Here is a 21,543-nt window from a genome sequence, read left to right as displayed (position 1 = left end):
TCTAGATATTACCTCCTAGCTCCCATTCAAATAAATGTGTATAACTTCCATCCTAAAAGGAATCTTATAGATCATCCAGCCCTATGATCACATTTTCTGGACAAGGAAACCAAGGCCCAGACAAGTGAAATGATCAGCCTAAGGTCAGACAACCAGCTAAAAAGACTGAATGTGAAATCCAGGTCTTCTGAATCAGATTCTAAATTCTTAGTCTTGTGATTTTTCTTCCTAAGGCTTTTGTTTTGTTTTGTTTTCAATAGTTATAGAGGTTCAATGCAGAAATTTTGGAAAACCCAGAAAAGCACAAAGAAAAACTGTTAGACCAATTTTTAACAATTTAAAATTGTTAATCTCAATACTTTAAGATAATCACTCAAACTTTTAGTAGGGCACTATGATATAGAAACTAAGAGGGCTGCTTCTGGAGTACACACATTTGGCTCCTTATCCTGACTCCCATGCTTGGCAAGCTTGTGGGCGTGGGAGTTACTTTACCTTCTTCAGCCTCAGTTTCCCTGCCAGTAAAATGGGGAGAACAAGGTCACTGATTTCTCAAGGTTGTGAGAATGAAGTGAGATGAAATTTGTAAAGCATCTCATACAATGCCTGCAGACAATAATCATTAGCCATCATGATTATCTACTTTCAGACATTTATTTATGTTTACGTTTTCATGCTTTAAAAAAGTAAACCAGCTCAGGCCAAATGTAGTGGCTCATGCCCGTAATCCCAGCACTTTGGGAGGCCCAGGCAGAAGGATCACTTGAGCCCAGGAGTTAGAGACCAGCCTGAAAAGAATTAGCCAGGCATGATGGCATAGGCCTGTAGTTCCAGTTACTTGGGAGACTGAGGTGGGAGGATCGCTTGAGCCCAAGTTCATTCCAGCCTGGGTGACAGGGTGAGACACTGTCTCAGAAAAACAAAATAGGCTGGGGGTGGTGGCACTCACCACTAATCCCAGCACTTTGGGAGGCCAAGGCAGGCAGATCACCTGAGGTCAGGAGTTCAAGACCAGCCTGTCCAACATGAGGAAACCCCATCTCTACTGAAAATACAAAAAGTTAGCTGGGCGTGGTTGTACACGCCTATAATCCCAGTTGCTCGGGAGGCTGAGGCAGAAGAATCGCTTGAACCCAGGAGGCGGAGGTTGCAGTGAGCCAAGATTGTGCCATTGCACTCCAGCTTGGGCGACAAGAGTGAAAGTCTCCCTCCAAAAAAAAAAAAAAAAACCAATCCAACAACAACAGAACAACAACAACAAAAAAAGTAAGCCAGTTCTGTGGCCTTTTTCCATCTGATGGTACATTTGCCATGAAAAGTCATTTTCTGATGACCTTCCCACTAAATCAAACTTTCCAGAGAAGTCCAAATTTAAACAGTGATCTGAAGAGCCGCACACTGGGGCTCTGACTAATAAGAAGAAATTCCCACAATCCAGCTAATCCCTCAGAGTTTTAGGTTATGTACAAGGCTGCAGCCATATCCTAATGATGACTTCTAGCAGAGCTTCAGAAAGAATGTGGCTCCCTCCCTCCTCTCAGAGCCTCTGCCTTTTCAGTGCTTCCAGGAACCAGCAGGGCCCCAAGGACCTTTCCACAACAGGGGAATCTCAGAGGATGATGTGTGATGTCTTCATAGCCAGGGTGGTGATTTCCAAGTAAAGTAGGGATGGTTTTTGAGAATTAAAAAATGTCCTGCTGTGATCTCTTTTCTTTCTATCCTACACCAAAACAAACAAACAATAAACCACTACCTACATTTGTGAGACTCCAGAAAGAACTGTTGGCCCGGCAATGATCAGTGACTGATGGGTGATAGCTGTAGGAAGTGCTGTGATAAGGTTTATGAAGCTGTAGCCTGGATCAATGGAAGAGTATATTGTGATTGATCGGGAATGTCTGCAGTGGAAGGTGGCAACAGCAGGGTGGTACACAAGCCATGGTGCTGTCCTCCCTGGTTTATTTTAATGTATTCTCTTTATAGGTATGAAAAATAAGGTTTACAGCAATGAGGTATCATGGCTTATCCATCCATGAGTACAGAGTATGGCAAAACTGAAACTAGCAACCATTCCTTATGGTTTGTAGCTCAGCAATCCTCTCTCCATGCCAGGCTGCCTTTCTTCTCTGGTGGGTGAGATGGTTTCCTTCTTATAACCACTAGGTGGTCCTGGCATGTTACAACCTATTCAGAGATCACTTCCATAATGAAAAAATTATGCCAAGATAATTTAAAAAACCCACCAGTCCCGGTTTTGTGTTAAGGCTCTGGCAACAGCCAGCACACAGCTGTTGCGAGGATGCATATTCTCTTTTGACAAAAGACAGGTGGCTGGTTGTGTCATGTTGGTCTGAGATAACATAATGTGCAGAAAGAGAGACAAGCAGGGAAGGAGAGATTTCTTTCCCAGACTCTCACATAAATGGATTTCTTCTTTGCCTAATGGAGCTCTAAATAAATAAAATACAAAACAAATGTTTACAATATTGTTGAGACACTGAGTTGCTGAGAGATAGCTGTAGAGTTTTATTCTAATTTGTATCCTCTCCAGGAAAATGGAATTCAACACAAACTTTATAATGGTAGGAGGAAGAAGGTATCATCATTTATTCCTTCATATGTTCACCCAATATTTACTAAGTGCCAGGCAGTGCAAAGTACTAGGGATACAACAGTGATCGGAAGATGAATAGTTTCTGTCCTCACATGAAGTCTACTGGGAAAGATAGACTATTAACAAGCATTGTAATAAGTGTGTATATACAAAGAAGAAGATAGTATTGAGGGAGCAACTGGACAGAGGTGAAGGATCAACAGGATTGACATGTTTAAGTAGAAAGGGCATGTGATTCGGAGCTGGACAAAAGTGAAATCGTTTCTTGCCACTTACCAAGTGGGTGACCTTGAGCAAGTCATTTATATTTTCTACCCTAATTTCCTTATCTATGAAACAAAGCTAATAATTTCTACCCTGTCAGGATTATGCTAGGTATTGAGTTAAAGTTTATTAAGTTCCCAGGGAAGTCTGTCACAGAGTATGAGTTCAACACATATTTGTCAAGTGAATGAAAGAATCATTATGAAATACACATTGGATCTCTAATAGAAAAAGGGACACTTGGGCAGAGACTGATGAAACAGAGAGAAACTAGACATTAGTCTTGTCTTACACCTATTTAGAGACTGAGAATATATAGCAAATAGCAAATTCATAAAGAAGCACATTTCATGTAGCTAGGTCAGGGAGTACTCTACAACAGAACTATTTAACAGAAACATAACATGGGTCACAAATGAGAGGCACATGTGTAATTTTCAGATTTCCGCAGCCACATTAATAAAAGTAAAAAAGAAAAATAGAATGTTTAGTAATATATTTAACCCAACACAGCCAAAACATTATTATTTTACATATAGCCAATGTAAGTTTATTGATACAATATTTTGCATTCTATTTTTTCTACTAAGACTTCAAAATCCAGTGTGTGCTTTATATTTACACTACATCTCAATTTGGCCTTGCCATGTTTCAGATGCTCAGTTGCCATGTGTGGCTAACGGCTTCCATACTGGACAACACAATTCCAGAAGTGTGGGGATGGGAGAGTTTATTGAAGACACAGACAGTCAGGTGGGCTTAGGGAAGAGGTGAAGAGATGGGCTTGAGTAGATGGGCATTAAAAGACTTGATTTGGTGTTTTTACAAGCTGTATCTATGTACAGTGTCTTGTGTTGCAGCACCTTATAGAAGCCTCCTTCATCTGGCTGGCTCTGTGTCAGGGACCTTCTGAATCTACTCCTGGTGCAGGGGTCATACTCTTGCATTTGGTCCTTACTCTCTGATGGCACCTTCAGACTCTCAGATTGTCCTTTGCTCTCTGGTACTCTCTGACTTGGCACCGTGCATAGCGCCTGGTACCTGGAAACCACATGTATGTAAAAGCAGACTCCTTGGCTGCATAATACAGTTCTAAATAAATAAAATACAAAGTGATTCCTGGAGCTAGCCAAACTCTGGCTCTCAAAGCCACTAGGACTATCAGAGTTGTCCTCTAGCCTAGGGAGACACACAGAGAGTGTCAAGTTTAAAAAATCCCAGGAATATTACCTGTAGAAGACCAGTCTCGTCATGGATTCCCAGTGGGGGAGAGATGGGCACGTGACCTGGCTGGAGGCATGGCATTTGGCAGAGAGGAACTGGAAAAAGGAGGAGATGATGACCTGACCCTTTGAGAGCAGGTCCTGGCCAAGTGCATTCTCTAAGGTGAAATGCAGAAAGGCAATCCATGTGGCCAAGAAAGGTGCAGTGATATGTACCAGAAAGAAATTCAGATGACGGATAAAGGATGAGTGAGAAAAATGGATGTGAAAGGAGGGAGGCAGAAGCCTAGAAAACAAGAGTCCCCACAAGAACCTGGTATCTCCTCACCTAAGCAAGCATTGATGTGTCCCCCACACTAGGACCCAAGCAGGATCGCAGTGGTGGGCTGGACCCAGGTCTGCCTCCTCCTCAGGCCTATACCATCCCACAGCCCAGGGCAATCAAATAAATAAGAGAAGTAGATTGGATGAGGAGGCAGAACACATTCTCCTGCTGTATCCCCAGTGATAACAGTAGGAATGAAGAAGGAGGAATTTGAGTGGGCTTTAATCTCAGTTCAATAGTATCATCATAGGAACTCCTGTCCTGTGTGTAGAAGGAGATACTCCCTGACTCTACCCAACTAACAGCAAGTAGGAATGTGACCCCAAGAGTGGCTAGGTATTTTAATTTTTCCGAAGTTTTAACTATGGATTTTATGTGACACTTTCCAATTTTTTAATGTTTTTAACTATGTTAATAAATTTTTAAACATTGTGCTGCCTCCTACTATGTGAGCCAAAGAAAACAAACCACAGGGCTGGCAGCTTGAGACTTCTACTGTGGGTTCAGGATCCTGTTCCACCATCACCTGGCCATTTGTAGCTTCTCACTTCCATTTTGTTCTGAGGCTTAAATCAGAACGACTTGACATCAGTTCCATTTTGCTTTGAGGCTTAATTCAGATTATGCACATCAAGGGCTTAGCTTAGTTTCTGGCACATAGTGAAGGCAGTTAATAACTGGTGCCTAGTATCTGTAAAGAATTTCTGAGATTTATTTCCAACTATTATATAGGGATTGAATCACAGGATGCCCCCAGAGACGAAACATCTGAAACAGGGCTCCTCTCCCTCATATGATATGATTCCCTATCTCTTCATTTCCGTTTCACAGCTAAGATTTATGACAGTTTCATTTTACTTTGTCAAATCATGAAACTCAAAGTCGTTGCACAAAGGAAGTGAGAAAAACAGAAAACAAACAAACAAATAAAACAACAACAAAAAAAACGCCAGCCGAGGTAGAAGTGTAAGTTGATATATGTTTTCTAGAAAGTAGTTTGATCATGCTCAGCAAAAGACTAAAAAGAATTCATATGCCTTTTGACTCAGCTATTCCATTTCAAGGAATTTAGCCTAAGGGAAAAATTATGGTTTTTCATAAAGGCTTAGTCCCAAAAATGTTTATGACAGTGTAGTCTATAATAGAAATAATTAAGGAAATTAAATGCCCGTAAAGAAGAGATTGGTTGCAAAAGTTATGCTACACTAGAAAGCTGATTTTTCTCCATCACAGCCCCCTCATTACTTTCAGAGCACTTACTATGTTAATCGTGTCTCCTGCAGTAAACTCCAGGAAAGCAGGGTCCTTGTCTGTCCTGTTCACCACTGTATACACCATTGTTTATGAGCTGGCACACAACAGACACAAATGAATATTTAAATACATACAAGACAGTTTATGTAGTATGATTCCATTTTTGTAAAAAAAAAAAAAAAACCATGTGTCTGTACGTTATTAGTGCTTTCCCCTAGATTGGGTCAGCAAACTAGACCCTGGACTCACTAAATAAAGTTTTATTGGAACACAGACACACTCTTTCTTTTACATGTTGTCTATGGCTGCTTTTGTACTAAAATGGCACAGTTGAGTAGCTGCAACACAGTTTGTGAGTTTGTGTTGCCGATAAAGCTAAAAATATTCACTATGTGGCCCTATAGAGAAAAAGTTTGCAGACTCCTGCTTTAAATGGTAGAAGTTCCTTTTGTGCTGTCTAATTCACATACACACACACACACGTGTGTGTATTTAACAATGAACATGTATTACTTTTGTAACCATGAAAAGTTAAAGTTGTTTTTGCAAAAGAAAGACAGGAATGAAGGAACAAAGAAAAAAGAAAAAAAGTAGGGAATTATTTGTTCATGTTTACCAGTATAGAAAAATGTCCACAGCAAGCAAAATTTTAAGTGTGGTATGAACAGAACGGTTATATTTTTGTAATGTCTGGATAAAGAACTGAAAGGAAAAAACTGTTAGCATGGCTGTATCTGGGTAAGGGAACTATAAATGGCTTTTATTTCCTTCTTTGTTCTTAGTTGTATTTTCTCAATTATCCAGAATAAATATGCTTTACTTTTGTAATAAGAAAAAGAGAAAATAAGTTATATTGAAGATAGAGAAAATAAAATGTTAGTCTACATAAAAAGCAACAATGTTAACTCCACTGCCGCCATGGCACCTGTGAAAAAGCTTGTGGCGAAGGGGGGCAAAAAAAAGAAGCAGGTTCTGAAGTTTCCTCTTGATTGCACCCACCCTGTAGAAGATGGAATCATGGATGCTGCCAATTTTGAGCAGTTTTTGCAAGAAAGGATCAAAGTGAACGGAAAAGCTGGGAACCTTGGTGGAGGGGTGGCGACCATCAAAAGGAGCAAGAGCAAGATCACTGTGACATCTGAGGTGCTTTCTCCAAAAGGTATTTGAAATATCTCACCAAAAAATATTTGAAGAATAATTTATGTGACTGGTTGTGCGTAGTTGCTAACAGCAAAGACAGTTACGAATTACATTACTTCCAGATTAACCAGGACGAAGAAGAGGAGGAAGATGAGGATTAAATTTCATTTATCCAGAATATTTTGTATGAGTTCTTGAATGAAACTTGGGAACCAAAAAAAAAAAAAAAAGCAACAATGTTTCTACCAGGTTTTAAACATATACTTGGGGTCCTGGGAGTGTGTCCCTTTGGGCACACTGCTTGTCATTACTGCCCTCCACTAAAATGGTAACATGGCCAAGGTTGAAGTGTTAAAATCTTGTGCCACTTTTTTTTCCCCTAAATTATTTATGTTGTCCTCCAAACAGAATGGATGTTTTTCTTTATATTAAAAAGTTTTAAAAAGTCCACTGAATTATTTCTGAAGCACAGTTTACCATTTCTATCTAGAAAGTATATTTAGAAAAGAAGTTTTCTGGCTTAGTAGCCGACCCTTGTCCCTACAATCACATTTCCCTAATTTCAGCCTTAGCTGACGTTGACAGTTCTAGCAATACGGACAGCTCCCACCGCATTATTCCACCATTTGTCTCTCTGCTTTTAGGAGGAGGTAACACCCGCCAGGGGCAGCCCTCAACAATGGGGAGCAGTGGATAAATGCCTCAGCCTCTGGGCTGCAGACTTGGCAGACAGGAGCCCCTGTTGCCCATAGAAGCCATCTTTCTTGGCTTTTCTCCATCTCTTGTTCACTCTCTCCACTTCCTTCTCCTGCTTCCTGGGAATCTCCTCTCCCAAAACAGCTTCCTGCACCCAAGATACTGTCTCAGGTTCTGCTTTGGAGGAACTCACACTAAAAGAGTTTGTAAGCAAATGGCAAATTAATAACAAAAATTACACCACAGAGCCCAGAAAGCTCTCATAGATGGAGTCAAATAAAGCTCATTAGCTTCTAGGATACATGTGCTCATTACATGACTATTGATTAGATTTTCACATTGGGCCATGTGGGCTGGGTATACTATGGTGAACTAGATAGACACAGTCTATGCTCACAGAGCATGAGGCATTAAACAATGATTATGCAAATTATACTAACAGAAAGGACAGGAAAGATGGGAAAATACAGGAAAAACTAGTCTAGTCTGAGATTTAACATGGGTTTCTGAGAACACAACATTTAAACTGAGCCTTAAAGTAGGGGTTAGCCAAAAAGTAGGGAAGAGCTACAATGTGTCCTCAGCATACGAAGACTGAACATGGAAGGCGGACATTTGATGGGCTAATTAATCATGTTACAGGATTTGAAGATTTCAAAAAATATATAGCCAGTCAAATTCTCCCTTTTCATCTGACATGGTTAAATATCCTGTGAGCAGAACAAGTATTTGGATATCTTCAGGGTATTAATTACTGAGAGGACCAAAGTTGGCCATTAAGATTCAAACATGGTTTGGAAAAACACGCTTGTAATCAGAGCCAGCGTACTTGGTAGATTCTACTCTTATTACCTAGGGAGAATGTGGGTCTTCCATGAGGTGGCAAAAAAAAAAAAACAGTCTAACCTTGAAGCTGATGGGCTGGTTTAAAAAAAAAGGAGTCTAATTTGCTCCAAAGACCCACTGCTTCCGATTCACAAAGATGTCATTTAAAACTGGTTTGAAGAACACCTGCCTGCTGATTCATTCTGAAATGGGGAATCAACTCAGAAGCATCTGATCCTTACAAACCTCTAGGGCACACACACTTCCTGAGACTCTGAATGTGCTTAACTTCCTGCTAAACACACAGTGCTTTATGTGCTAACAAAACGCAATAAATACACCGTTGGTACTTCTATGTTTATGATCCACTGCCTTTTTTCTTGCAGCGATCTTGTAAGAATTTCACTTCATATTTTTATTATTCTCACTGCATACTAATACTTCAAACGTTTCAGTAAATTATGGTTCTCTGGTTCCTACTTCAGAATCATTTAACTGATTTAATGAGCTCTGTCTAATTATTGCATTTCACCTTTCTTATTAAAGTGCAGCAGTGTTTTGGCTGAAATAGCTGGTAATAGCTCAAATACTCAGAAAGGAAAAAAAATGAGGATGGATAATGCAGGACTCACTACAGCGCATTTTATGCTAGACATAATTTTTAAGAATATACAGATATATGTATACCTTAATCCACTCATACATTCATTACATATTTATAAAATGCCTGTATGTGCTATGCATTTGTGAAAGATACCAGAACAGCTTTAATGGTGCTTTCTTAGACTGGCATCCTTTTATCAGGGGCACAAAACACACTGATTACAAACTCTGGAGTCAGACTGCATATATTGAAATCTTGGCTTCACCATTAGCCATGTGACCTTGGGCAAAACAATGAGCCAATCTGTGCCTCAGTTTTCCCATCTGCAAAATGAGAGTTAAAGTATTAATAGCATCTACCTCCACAGGACTGTTGTGGGCATTAAATTAGTCAGTACATACATAACATGTCAAAAGACTACCAGGGGCATAACAGGCACTTGGTAATTGTTACCTCTTTTGTGTTCCCTATTGAATTGTTCTGGTCTATAACAAACTCACAGCAACTGTAGGTGTCTCTATCTACTTATCTATTTAAGTAGTTATCCATTATTTATTTTTATTTATTGTTTACCTCCATCAAATTACAGGATACATGAAGAGAGAGACTAAATGCCCAGTGCCCGGCATTGTGCTTGGTTATAGTAAGGCACTAGTAAATGTTTGTTGAATGAATGAACCAAGGAATAAATGATTCTCTGTCAGCATGCATGACCCCTCTCATTCCCCACAGCCTTTCGCTTCAGAGATTTCCATCACACATGTCTATCATATGCCATTTGTTGGAAATTCCACATGGTTTTATACCCAGATGGTGCCCGTGACAAAGGGAAGGCGTATTGGCATGCGTGAAAGTTACGATGCCAGATGACAAGCCAATTCACTGTATTATTCATCATCAAATGTTGTTGGCCAGAGAACCGACTGCTGTCTGCTGAGCTCCACAATGGTCAAGTGAAGAGGCTGATTTTTAACGGAAGGTAGTAGCATCTTTAGAGACAGGGTGATGTGGTAGGAAGATGAGGTTTAAAAAGTGAGATGTTCCTCAGTCTTGTCTCGGCTTAGCAAGGTTGGGCAAGTCACTTCACTCTTTGGGGCTCTCGGATTACTGTATTTGTAAACGGAGGACACAAATTGTCATCAGTAATTCCCAAAACTGGTTGCACACCAGAATCTTCTGGAAAGCTTTTTAAAATACAGTTTCTTTTTGGCTAGCAGGAGGCAAATTTTTAATATAAAGGGCCAGATATTCCAGGTTTTGCAGGCCATATGATCTCTGTCACAACTACTCAGACTTGACTCTGCCATTATGTAACCAAAGCAACCACAGACAATATGGAAACAAATGGGTGTGTCTGGATTTGACCAGGTTGCCCACAGGACACAGCTTCCCGAGCCCTCCTCTAGGCCATCTGTGGCCTCCCAGCCTAAGGGCCAGTTCTCTGCATATTTACAAAAGATCCTCTAAGTGACTTCAGCAGCAGAGATGTTTGTGAACCACCAGATACATGATCCCTAGGGCTCCTTCCAGCTCTAATTGGAGCTGAGATTCTACATTTCTTATTTTCACCATGAGAAACGGCTATTCTTGGTCAACACTATCTAAACAATAATTCTCATATTCTTTCAAATGCATCACATTTGGATATTAGCTTTCTATATCGGAAGTTTTTGGTCTCTCAAAATTCAATTTGCTACTCTACCAGGAAGAGTCTGAATAGTTCCTTCCATTGTGTCTAGATCTAAAGCGCCTCTCTGTGTGTGTGATATCCCCGTCAGTTCTTTGTAAGTGACATTTTCATTAAGTTGCAAACTAGAGGTTTAATATTATCTCTTTAAGGCAATAAAGCACACAGTACACACCTCTACTTTAAGAAACAATGACACATAAAAATGTGAAATTGGTGAGGCCTGGTGGCTCAGGCCTGTAATCCCAGCACTTTGGAAGGCCGAGGTGGGAGGATTGCTTGAAGCCGGGAGTTCGAGACCATCCTGGGAAACATAGTGAGACCCCCATCTCTAAAATCAATAAATCAATAAATAAAAGTAACCAGGCTGGGCAACACAGTGAGACCTCCATCTCTAAAATAATAAAAATTATCCAGGCACACACCTATAGTCCCACCCACTCGAGCAGCTGAGGTGAGAGAATCACTTGAGCCCAGGAGTTTGAGGCCATGGTGAGCTATGATTACACCACTGCACACCGCCCTGGAGGACAAAGTGAGACTCTGTCTCAAAAGAAAAAAAGAAAAAAAAAAAAGAAACAGATCATGGACTCTTAAAATAAACAGTGAAATTATGAAACAGTTAAGGGGTGTTTATAGTATTTGGGCTAGGCTAGGATTTCCTTTGTATAGAAAACCTCTTTTCTACTGAAATCATGACTGTCAGGTGATAATACATCCTTTATTTTTCCACGACGGCCCCAGTTTTTACCTGTTGTCTCTGAGCAATTAACAGAGTGCCACCTTTCCCTCTCAAAAGTGCCCCGTTTGGACGATACATAACATGGTATCATCCTTCCTGTAGGTGAAATAGCCAAAATGATTGCTCCATTTATTTTATACTTGGTAAGAGGCAGGCCTGCTCTGGGGGCCTTCTCTATGTTATCCCAATGAATCCTCACGATATTTTGCTGATGGGTGATGTCCTAAGGTTGGGTCTCTCTAAAAGCAGACCCTGAGGCAAGGAGTCAGGGACGAGGAATTTTTCTGGGAAATATTACCAGGAAGCATAGGTAGGGAAGTGAGGAATGGAGTCAGGGAAGGGAAGGATGCCAAAACATGGTGCCTTCGTGAACAGTAACCAGAGCCGCAAGTAACCAAAGCTCAGTATTGCCGGGAACTGTCTGAGACTGTGTGAGCACGCCTCAGAATGTTCCCATGGAGGGGCTAGAAGGCCGCAGTTTTATCCTGCAGTTTTACTCCTCATTGGTTGAGGGCCACTCCTGGAGATGTTCCGTCCCTTCCCTGATGTCTGGCCTGTGTCATAGTGAGAAGCAGTTCACTCCTATGGCTAGAGAAAGCCCTCAGGTAAAAGACACAAACAGCCTTGTCAGTGTGCGTGAGAACTGTCTGAAGACAACTTCTGGGGTAGGCCCAGGGCCACTAACAGCACAGCTACAGGAAGAATGAGGCTTGGCAAGGTTACGTCACTTGCCCAGAGCTACATAATTGGTGGGTGGTAGAGACAGGATCTTGACTCATGCATTCAGCTCTGCAGAGCTTACCCTTAGCCATGCATAGACCTCCCTGTGCCTACACCTGAGTCACTTGTGCATCACCCAGTATCTGTGCACTGGCCTTGTTTCTGTCCTGAGAGGCCCTGGCAATGGCTCGCTGTACAGCCAGGGAGCCAAGGCCTCTGCCACAGCCACCGACTGAGGTACTTGTGGCAGGCGATTCCTCCTGGTCTCTCAGGGAAATGATCGATGAACTCTTCTTCCTCTCTCCCCCTGCACTTCTCAGAAGCATAATAATTTCATATGGCTTCTCCCAAGACACCCCTAGAAGACCATGTAGTCAGCTTGTCACAAAGCCAGCTTTCTCACCTATGAGGCACTTCCTTGTATTCACCTCCTTGCCCTCCCTGCTCACTCGTTATTCACACTCACACGTGCTTCCCTGGGATTGCACTCTGCAATAAAGGGCTAGTACCCAAGCTTTCATTTTGTAATGGAACTTAATCTGCATGCAGTAAGTTTTGACAAATGCCTACACCTATGTGACCCACCCTTGCATCCAGATCTAGAGCAACCATCAGCCCAGGAAGTTTCCTTAGGCCCCTCACCAGTCAATCCGCTCTTCTCACATTCCTAGGCAACCACTGTTCTGATTTATTTCAGCATCAAGCTTCACCTGTCCTAGAATATCATATCAATGGAATCGTGGAATCTAACACATACAGTTTTGCCTGGGGGATCTGTTTTTCAGGGAACCTGGGTGAGGTTCTAACTTGGTATATTTTGAGTTTTTCTCATAATTCTGGTCCATTGAAGTACATGTACCATACATCACTTCCATGGTAGACCAAAATAATTACAAATACCGCTATTTAAAGTTCATGACCAAAATATTTTCATGTAATGAGTGATATTCAAAGCAATGACCTGAGTGTATCACAGATCCTATTTTTTTATCTTCATAGTAAGTCTTTAGGATAGCTATTATCTTTGGCTTATAGACTAGGAAATTAAGGCTCCAGTTAGGCTGAGTAGTGACTTGAGATGACACAATGTAATAGAGGCAGGGTTGGGATTTGAGCCAGACTGCATCTGACTCCAAGTCTTATGCTCTTTCATAAAATACTCTACTTATATAAGTTATCCGAAGAGAAACTCCTCAACTATTAGTAACCATGACTCTAAGGAAAGTCCATAAGCAAACTTTGGCGCATAATGCATAAAGCTACAGGTACAAGGAAATTTGCAAAAGGAGGACTCTCTCTGCACAAAGAAATGACTGCCTTATCTCCTAAGTACAGCTTTGAAAGGCTCTCTATTAGAGATCCACCCAGTAGAAAGATTACTGGGTATCACAGAAGATGATTAATCACTTATTCCCAGAGCAGGCGGGTTCCTGAAACACTACTCTGGAAGCAAGAGGGAGTAAACAGTGAATAGGTGAAGCCTCACCTTGATTCATCTGGAAAACTACACTATACCCTTTACTTAACTCATGTACCCATTCAAATATATTTGTGGGGCAACTACCATGTGCATACTCTGCTGCTCCCAATTCTGAGGTTATAGCAGCAAACAAGGCTGACTTTCTGAATAAACAATCAACTGATCTGTGTTAAACTTTTGCTTATAGTAATTTAAAATACATGCTGGTCACTTTTTTTGCCCATCAATACCTATTCTGTCAGAAATGGGAAGGGTATGTTGGCCAGGAAGTTTTCTGGTAACAGGACAGAGGCATTTTTTGACCATTTAGAGAGCACCTCGAAAATACGCTAGCTTGGCAGGTGAGTGCAGTAGGATAACGTAATATTAGCGGTAATATTAGCAGTGCCCTTACCCACAGACTGTGTGCAGGTCAGAAAGTAAACTGTCACCTATATATGATTACTAAGGCAGATACGGCCTGGGAATGGTGTTTTTCTTTTTTCTTTTCTCTAAAACATGAAACTGGGACTACAGATTAAGTAAAGACCATGTGATACTCAGTATGCAATGGTTTGTAAATGTTTTAAATGTGGAGACCCCTTTCTTATAGAAGTGGTCCTTCTACGACAGGAAGGAAAAACTGACAGAATTAGAATATCACTACTTTGCAGCTCTTAACGAATTAATGGATCCATCACTGATTGCTAATATCCCAGAGTGACCACCTGATGCAATGGGGCTCCTAATGCAATTCACCTATTTGCCCTCCCCCAGGCAAAACTGTATGTGTTAGATTCCACGATTCCATTGATATGATATTCTAGGACAGGTGAAGCTTGATGCTGAAATAAATCAGAACAGTGGTTACCTAGGAATGTGAGAAGAGCGGATTGACTGGTGAGGGGCCTAAGGAAACTTCCTGGGCTGATGGTTGCTCTAGATCTGGTTGCAAGGGTGGGTCACATAGGTGTAGGCATTTGTCAAAACTTACTGAATGCAGATTATGTTCCATGACAAAATGAGCGCTTGGGTACTAGCACTTTATTGCAGAGTGCAATCCCAGGGAAGCAGGTGTGAGGGAACACACACCATCAACAAATTAGTCTTGAGAAAACAAAACTGAACCTGAATCTTAACAACTATCTTGATCCAACTACCAACAAGCAAAAAAAAGAACACTGAATTACAACATGGCAATGAAATTAGCAAAATTCAGACTGTGAGAAACTCCGCAGGTCAAATAACCAATTTTCTTCAATGTCTAAACTGCAAGGGGAAATAACAAAAAGATGGAGGGAAAATTTACAGATTAAAAGAGGCTTTATAGACATACCAACCAATCCCCAAAAGCTGATGTTATTTGGACCTTAATTCAAAAACAATCTTCAGCCGAGCACGGTGGCTCACACCTGTAATCCAGCACTTTGGGAAGCCAAGGCAGGCGGATCATGAAGTCAGGAGATCAAGATCATCCTGGCCAACATGGTGAAACCCCATCTCTACTAAAAATGCAAAAAAATAGCCAGGCGCAGTGGTGGGCTCCCAGCTGAGGCAGGAGAATGGCATGAACCCAGGAGGCGGAGGCTGCAGTGAGCTGGGATTGCACCACTGCACTCCAGCCTGCGTGACAGAGTGAGACTCCATCTCAAAAAAAAAAAAAAAAAAAAAAAACTTCAGAAAATACAAAATTCCATGAGACATTTAGGTTAACATTGACTGGATTATTCTTTTTTAAAATTATTATTATACTTTAAGTTCTAGGGTACATGTGCACAACATGCATGTTTGTTTCATAAGTATACACGTGACATGTTGGTTGCTGCACCCATCGACTCGTCATTTACATTAGGTATTTCTCCCAATGCTATCTCTCCCCCAGCCCCCACCCCCCGACAGGCCTCAGTGTGTGATGTTCCCCACCCTGTGTCCATGTGTTCTCATTGTTCAATTCCCACCTATGAGTGAGAACATGCGGTGTTTGGTTTTCTGTCTTTCTGATAGTTTGCTGAGAATGATGGTTTCCAGCTTCATCTATGTCCCTGCAAAGGACATGAACTCATCCTTTTTCACGGCTGCATAGTCTTCCATGGTGTATATGTACCACATTTTCTTTTTTTTGAGACGGAGTCTCGCTCTGTCCCCCAGGCTAGAGTGCAGTGGCGCGATCTCGGCTCACTGCAAGCTCTGCCTCTTGGGTTCACGCCATTCTCCTGCCTCAGCCTCACGAGTAGCTGGGACTACAGGCGCCCGCCACCGCGCCCGGCTAATTTTTTGTATTTTTAGTAGAGATGGGGTTTCACCGTGGTCTCGATCTCCTGACCTTGTGATCCGCCCGCCTCGGCCTATGTGCCACATTTTCTTAATCCAGTCTATCATTGATGGACATTTGGGTTGGTTCCAAGTCTTTGCTATTGTGAATAGTGCCACAATAAACATACGTGTGCATGTGTCTTTATAGTAGAATGATTTATAATCCTTTGGGTATATAACCAGTAATGGGATTGCTGGGTCAAATGGTATTTCTAGTTCTAGATCCTTGAGGAATCACCACACTGTCTTCCACAATGGTTGAACTAGTTTACAGTCCCACCAACAGTGTAAGAGTGTTCCTATTTCTCCACATCCTCTCCAGCATCTGTTGTTTCCTGAATTTTTAATGATCGCCATTCTAACTGGTGTGAGATGGTATCTCATTGTGGTTTTGATTTGCATTTCTCTGATGACCAGTGCTGATGAGCATTCTTTCATGTGTCTGTTGGCTGCATAAATGTCTTCTTTTGAGAAGTGTCTGTTCATATCCTTCACCCACTTTTTGATGGGGTTGTTTGTTTTTTTCTTGTTAATTTGTTTAAGTTCTTTGTAGATTCTGGAAATTAGTCCTTTGTCAGATGGGCAGATTGCAAAATTTATTCTCATTCTGTAGGTTGCCCGTTCACTCTGATGGTAGTTTCTTTTGCTGTGCAGAAGCTCTTTAGTTTAATTAGAAACTGGATTATTCTTAAGTGTTAAAGGTATGATATTGTTTTTGTGGAAAAACAGTCCTTATCTTTTGAGGATACACACTGAAATATTTTCAGAAAAATAATACGATATATGAGATGTGCTTCAAAATAATAAGGAGGGGAGAAATGGGGTACTGATATAGCACAGTCGGCCATGAGTTGATAATTGTTGAAAACTGCGTGCTGGATACAGGAATGATAATCATACATTTTGCCTTTGTTTATGTTTGTATTTTCTCATAACACAAAGTTAAAATCAACAAACAGAAAAGCAAAAAACTTTTTTTGTTGTTTTGTTTTTTTTTTTAGACAGGATCACTCTGTCACCCAGGCTGGAGTGCAGTGGCTCAATCATGGCTCACTACAGCCTTGACCTACTGGGTTCAACTGATCCTCCCATCTCAGGCTCCTGAGTAGCCAGGACTACAGGCATGCACCACCACACCCAGCTAATTTTTTATTTTTATTTTTATTTTTTATAGAGTCAGGGTCTCACAATGTTGCCCAGGCTGATCTTGAACTCCTGGGCTCCAGCCATCTGCCCACCTTCTCTTCCCAAAGTGCTGGGATTACAGGTGTGAGTCACTGTGCCTGGCTAGAAGTCTTTTAAAAAATAAAACCTTAATGAGAATCCCAGTCTTCTGCGCAAAGCAAAAGTTAGAAAGCCAGAACATGCTTATTTGTCCCCATCTCTCTCCCCTAGAGGTCCTGCTATGGTTTCTAAGGCACTGGTGAGATGGAAAGAGCATGGGCTTTGGAGCCAATGAGAAGTGGAGGTACTCTCTGGGTCTGCAATTTGACATGTCACTTTGGTTCTCTGAGCTCAACTTTCCCATCTCTGGAAAGAAGCCAATAAAGCTAAGAAATACTTCACCAAGAAGCACTTGTGACTTATTAAGAGAAGTAGCATCTGAGTAGTAAATAACTGGCATTATTTGGACACAAATCCATCTGCCTCTTAAAATCCATGCTCACAACTACCACACTACACAGTCTTCTAGAGTGGCAACTGACTGTTTGTGAATTGGCTATGGAGATTCACAGCCAGTAGAGACCTAGGTTCAAAAAAGTTGTTTCACTCATTGTAGGCAGCGAAACCTGTGGTCCTCCAAATCAAGCTTCCCATGTTTCAATCCTAGCTCTCCCATTACCGGCTACATGACTGAGCAAGTCACTTGACCTTGTCAAGCCTCCACTTTTAATTCTATAACATGGGTTAATAAAAGAATGTGCCTAGGGTTTTTTGTGAGAAATAAGTGACACAATCACAACTGTAGTGTCTCAGCTCTTCTCAACCCCAGTATATACCTCCCATCTCCAGAAGAAGAATATGACTAGTCTGTCCAAGCACCACATTCTCCTGATCATGACTGGTTTAGGTGTGGGTACAGAATCCATGCTAGGTAAATGGGATCCTAGCAGGGGACCTTCTGCTACAAATACTAACAAGGAGGGTGCTGTTTCCTTTTGGACACTGAAGAAATAGGAGTCAGTCAGGAACTATTAGGTACCGACCAATGTGGAAAAAAGCAGAACCAAGGGATACACTCACCTGGGCCTAAAGCTACCCTGAGAAGTTTTAGTCACACCAGCAAATAAATTCTCCTGTTGGTGTAAGCCATTCTGAACTGATTAACAGAGTTTTTGACAAAGAGCACATGTGCAATAAATGTTAGCTATCACTTGAAACATGAAAACAGACCAAATTTTTCCTGCTACCTTTTATTCTGTTGCTTTGCTGGGATTATTTCTTTTTATTTAAAGTTTTATTTTTTTAAATTACGGGTCATTTCAGACATATGCAAAAGCAGAGAAAAAAGTATCACGAACCCTCATGAACTCCAACAATTATCAATTCATGAATAGTCTTGTTTGGACTACGTCCCTCCCACTTATTTCCTTTTTCCCTTTTCATTTATATTTTTCAGATCCTTTTATAGTGTTTTCTTGCATAGCAGACACTGTTGATGGCCTACCCATCACTCATTTCCCAGTTATTCCACCCGGTGATGTTTATTTCTTAAGCTCTCTCATGCAGCCAGAGATACGGACCTGTTTGTATTCAAATCCTAGAGATGGACCTGTTTGGCCTAGGGGTAATTTCATTTCCCTGGTCAGTAACAGGGTCAGGAATGCAATAAATATTGGGTGTTGAAACTTGAAAGGGACACTACTGGGGAAGGGAGATACTTATGGACAATTTTCTGCTCTTAAGGAGCAGCCACAAAAAAATTGTCTCTCTTTTTCCTTTGACTTCTATCCCGTCTGGACGTGATGCTCAGAACTGGAGCAGCTATATTTGCTACTAGCCTGAAGATGAAGCTATTACCAAAGATGACAGAGGATAGGGGGAAGGAAGCTGAGACCTTAATATTATTAAGCAACTGAAGCAAGCAAGCTGAGGGACTGCTCCACCTCTGGACTTGCTGTTCTGAGAGTTAAAAATCTGCTTCATTGTGCAAATCTGTTTAAGTCCAGGTATCTGTTAATTGCTGCTGAAAATAACCAACTTTGCCGTCAATACAGACCTATGACCTGTATAGTCTGAGTTTCAAAAGCTGAGTAAGGAATCGTATTGGGATGATGTAACAAAGATACCCTAAAATACAGTGACTTCAACCAGATAAAAGTTTATTTCTTTCTTATGTTAAGAGTTTTCAGAGGTGTTCCTGGACAGGTTAAGGCAGCTCTACCATCATCAGGGCACAGTTTCATCTGCCATCCTTAGCATCCAGCTTCTCATCTCAGTCAGCTGTTCCGACTCCTACCAACACATACATGCAGACACCCAATCCCTTTAAAAAGAAAACCTATAAATTAATCTCACACATCTCACTTAGTGACATGGCTGCAACCAATTGCAAGGGAGGCTCGGGGATGTAGTTGTTACTCTGGGTGGCCATTTGCCAGTTCTATTACTACAAGGAAAAGGTAGAAATAAATATTGGAACATAGCTGCAATGGTCATAAGGAGTCATCAGAATGCAGTATAGGAAGTCTCAGCTAGAGAAGAAGCAGAGAGGGTTAATTTGATTTAGTTCAACTGACTCTTTAATTAAAACAACTCAGAAATGTAAGCAAAATTTCAAAGAAATGTTCTTAAGTGCCTCCCCACATGATTTAGCAGAACTTATTTACTTAGATATAGGTAAAAGTACACATCCCTTTCATCTTTTCTTTTTAGGTGAATCCCAGAAGGATCTCAGCAATCAGCAATACCTTGCTGGCCCAGTTTATTACCTTCTGTATATGAAATAACTGAACTTCACTGATTTTCCTGGATTTCAAATCTCTTTTCCTCAGTTAAACTGCATGACAATGGTTTAATTATACTTTGCTCACTGGTCACCAGAATCCCATAGCAAGCCCCTACTCCACAAGATTGTTACTAATCACAGTAATTCAATTTATGGAAAAATAAAGACAGACAAATAGAGAAAAAGGATAGAGCTAAGAGCACAGCATTCTACAGCCCAGCTGAAATAGCTGTTGATAAAGGTTTTGTATAATTAAGATACAAGCGAGACTTTGATTTAGCGCCAGCAGGTTTTAAATGATGCATGAGAAGCCACCAAAGCAAATCCCTTTCTCTATGGTCCCCTCAGGGTCAAGTACCTTGTTTCAATTATAATTTCACCAAATTGCTGTGTTGCAGTGAATGTTTCAGATTAACAGCAGCATAGCACAGTTCTCTGTGGGACATAATCAGAAAATCTAGTTCAGAGGTTTGTTGAAATATACCCCAAGACACCCAGCTGCAAAACACATTAGAGACTCCAAGATGATGGGAATATTTCGGACTGGTATTCTCCAAAGAGATTACTTTTGCAGAAAACAAGTTTATTATTTATGGTGGTAAATAAGATTTCTCAGTGCAGCCAAAGAGGTTTCTTGCAATTACATTGAGAAGGCACCACAGTGCAGTCCATTATGGAAATCATATTTACATTAATAGGGAAAGCTTTTGTTTTGCCAAGATGTGTATTTCTTTCTAAAGCATACTCATGATGAGTTTGGAAGAGATACTAAAACATTTGGTTTGTCTTTTCATTCCAAATGACTCTATTCCTTGGAGAAGCATTTTGCATAGTAAAACACCATTTTGCGAGTTCTTCTTCAAATTACCAGTCTAGTTTTTTTTTTTTTAATTTAATGCTTTATTTGAGAAGAAATAATTTCATTTCTAGGTGGTCTTTGGTATGTCCAAAGAACAAAGAGAAGGTTGAGGGTTTTATTTAAAAAGAAGAATGTTACTTGCGGTCTTAAGAGAAAGTTCATTGGTATTAGTAAAGCTCTGGGAAGCTGGGAAGCTCCAATTGGTGAGCAATGGCCACAGGTAAATTAGTCCTAGAGTTGCAACAAGTTATCTCAGCAGCTGTAGACAAAACTGGTCTCAGGCTACGGCAAGCAGTTTGAGTAGCCAGGCTCAAAGAGAACTACATTCCTAGGGCAAAGTTATATGTCCTAAGTACTTTTTCCCCCTAACTTTTTGACTCTGTTTCAATTGGGCATGACAAGAATGACCCGATTCATATGATCAATTTGTACAATTATAATAAGAGAATCAGCACTTAGGCTAAATAAGTAGTAGTAAAACCATCCCACATGGCCAGCAGGCTTGAAACAATAGAATTTAGTCAAATAATGATTACCTGCATCAGCAATACTGTCCATCTAGGTAGTTTCCCAAGTGATTTTTGCCAACACTCTAATTCTACACGCAGTAAACACGAACTGTAAATGTTAAGAAATTGCCCATGGCATAATAACCATCTTCCCAACTTCTCATATCTTAAGGCTACTTCTTTTTCTAATCATTTGAAGTCACAGAGAAGGTAAGATTCTCTCAAGGGGTTTGGTGAGGTGTTTTTTTTTTTTTTTTTTTTTTCCCAAAGCTTTATTCCTTAGATAATATCTTTGTAATCAAATAGACTGGGCTAAGTCTCAGCCTCATTCCTTGTCAACTGGATCACTTCAGAAAAGTG

General features: G+C 40.8%; 1 pseudogene across 1 annotated transcript; it reads left to right on the top strand.

The window, feature by feature from the left end:
* The first annotated feature begins 6,588 nt into the window (after nucleotides 1–6,588).
* On the top strand, nucleotides 6,589–6,991 carry LOC112618924 (annotated as a pseudogene). The gene has a single exon (XR_003118142.1). The product of XR_003118142.1 is annotated as a 60S ribosomal protein L22 pseudogene (transcript).
* The last annotated feature ends 14,552 nt before the right edge of the window (nucleotides 6,992–21,543 follow it).

The sequence above is a fragment of the Theropithecus gelada genome, chromosome 2 (genome assembly GCF_003255815.1).
Source record: "Theropithecus gelada isolate Dixy chromosome 2, Tgel_1.0, whole genome shotgun sequence".
NCBI lineage: Eukaryota > Metazoa > Chordata > Mammalia > Primates > Cercopithecidae > Theropithecus > Theropithecus gelada.
The sequence above is the reverse complement of the archived record's forward strand: the minus strand, read 5'-3'. Positions and strand labels throughout refer to the sequence as shown.